This window comes from Gnatocerus cornutus, unplaced genomic scaffold, assembly GCF_029298725.1.
Source record: "Gnatocerus cornutus isolate USDA-ARS CGAHR unplaced genomic scaffold, icGnaCorn1.1 ctg00000022.1, whole genome shotgun sequence".
Classification (NCBI taxonomy): domain Eukaryota; kingdom Metazoa; phylum Arthropoda; class Insecta; order Coleoptera; family Tenebrionidae; genus Gnatocerus; species Gnatocerus cornutus.
In genome coordinates, this window is record NW_028275374.1 from 950,454 (window position 1) to 953,132 (window position 2,679).

A 2,679-nucleotide genomic window follows, 5' to 3' on the forward strand; every position below is an offset into this window, starting at 1 on the left:
ACGAAATCATCAAAATTCTTACAGAAAACCGCATATTTCGATGCAAAACGACGATTTCTCGCCGATTTTCGTTGTTTTCTGGCTTGAATTCGCAAAGAAGAGAACGAAATCTACAAAATCATGACTTTTTACCAAGATTCAACGGCTGAATTGCAAGAAAACAGCAGAATTCTGCACAAAATCATCAAAATTCTTACAGAAAACCGCATATTTCGATGCAAAACGGCGATTTCTCGCCGATCTTCGTTTTTTTCTGGCATGAATTTGCAAAGAAGAGCACGAAATCTACAAAATCATGACTTTTTACCAAGATTCAACGGCTGAATTGCAAGAAAACAGCAGAATTCTGCACGAAATCATCAAAATTCTTAGAGAAAACCGCATATTTCGATGCAAAACGACGATTTCTCGCTGATTTTCGTTGTTTTCTATCTTGAATTCGCAAAGAGCACGAAATCCACAAAATTATGACTTTTTACCAAGATTCAACGGCTGAATTGCAAGAAAACAGCAGAATTCTGCACGAAATCGTCAAAATTCTTAGAGAAAACCGCATATTTCGATGCAAAACAACAATTTCTCGCCGATTTTCGTTGTTTTCTGGCTTGAATTCGCAAAGAAGAGCACGAAATCTACAAAATCATCACTTTTTACCAAGATTCAACGGCTGAATTGCAAGAAAACAGCAGAATTCTGCACGAAATCATCAAAATTCTTACAGAAAACCACATATTTCGATGCAAAACGACGATTTCTCGCCGATTTTCGTTGTTTTCTATCTTGAATTCGCCAAGAAGAGCACGAAATCTACAAAATCATGACTTTTTACCTAGATTCAACGGCTGAATTGCAAGAAAACAGCAGAATTCTGCACGAAATCATCAAAATTCTTACAGAAAACCGCATATTTCGATGCAAAACGACGATTTCTCGCCGATTTTCGTTGTTTTCTGGGTTGAATTCGCAAAGAAGAGCACGAAATCTACAAAATCATGACTTTTTACCAAGATTCAACGGCTGAATTGCAAGAAAACAGCAGAATTCTGCACGAAATCATCAAAATTCTTAGAGAAAACTGCATATTTCGATGCAAAACAACGATTTCTCGCCGATTTTCGTTGTTTTCTATTTTGAATTCGCCAAGAAGAGCACGAAATCTACAAAATCATGACTTTTTACATAGATTCAACAGCTGAATTGCAAGAAAACAGCAGAATTCTGCACGAAATCATCAAAATTCTTACAGAAAACCGCATATTTCGATGCAAAACGGCGATTTCTCGCCGATCTTCGTTGTTTTCTGGCATGAATTTGCAAAGAAGAGCACGAAATCTACAAAATCATGACTTTTTACCAAGATTCAACGGCTGAATTGCAAGAAAACAGCAGAATTCTGCACGAAATCATGAAAATTCTTAGAGAAAACCGCATATTTCGATGCAAAACGACGATTTCTCGCTGATTTTCGTTGTTTTCTATCTTGAATTCGCAAAGAGCACGAAATCTACAAAATCATGACTTTTTACCAAGATTCAACTGCTGAATTGCAAGAAAACAGCAGAATTCTGGACGAAATCATCAAAATTCTTAGAGAAAACCGCATATTTCGATGCAAAACGACGATTTCTCGCCGATTTTCGTTGTTTTCTGGCTTGAATTCGCAAAGAAGAGCACGAAATCTACAAAATCATCACTTTTTACCAAGATTCAACGGCTGAATTGCAAGAAAACAGCAGAATTCTGCACGAAATCATCAAAATTCTTACAGAAAACCGCATATTTCGATGCAAAACGACGATTTCTCGCCGATTTTCGTTGTTATCTGGCTTGAATTCGCAAAGAAGAGCACGAAATCTACAAAATCATGACTTTTTACCAAGATTCAACGGCTGAATTGCAAGAAAACAGCAGAATTCTGGACGAAATCATCAAAATTCTTACAGAAAACCGAATTTTTCGATGCAAAACGACGATTTCTCGCCGATTTTCGTTGTTTTCTGGCTTGAATTCGCAAAGAAGAGCACGAAATCTACAAAATCATGACTTTTTACCTAGATTTAACAGCTGAATTGCAAGAAAACAGCAGAATTATGCACGAAATCATCAAAGTTCTTACAGAAAACCGCATATTTCGATGCAAAACAACGATTTCTCGCCGATTTTCGTTGTTTTCTGGCTTGAATTCGCAAAGAAGAGCACGAAATCTACAAAATCATCACTTTTTACCAAGATTCTACGGCTGAATTGCAAGAAAACAGCAGAATTCTGCACGAATTCATCAAAATTCTTACAGAAAACCGCATATTTCGATGCAAAACGACGATTTCTCGCCGATTTTCGTTGTTTTCTGGCTTGAATTCGCAAAGAAGAGCACGAAATCTACAAAATCATAACTTTTTACCAAGATTCAACGGCTGAATTGCAAGAAAACAGCAGAATTCTGCACGAAATCATCAAAATTCTTAGAGAAAACTGCATATTTCGATGCAAAACAACGATTTCTCGCCGATTTTCGTTGTTTCTAGCTTGAATTCGCCAAGAAGAGCACGAAATCTACAAAATCATGACTTTTTACATAGATTCAACGGCTGAATTGCAAGAAAACAGCAGAATTCTGCACGAAATCATCAAAATTCTTACAGAAAACCGCATATTTCGATGCAAAACAACGATTTCTCG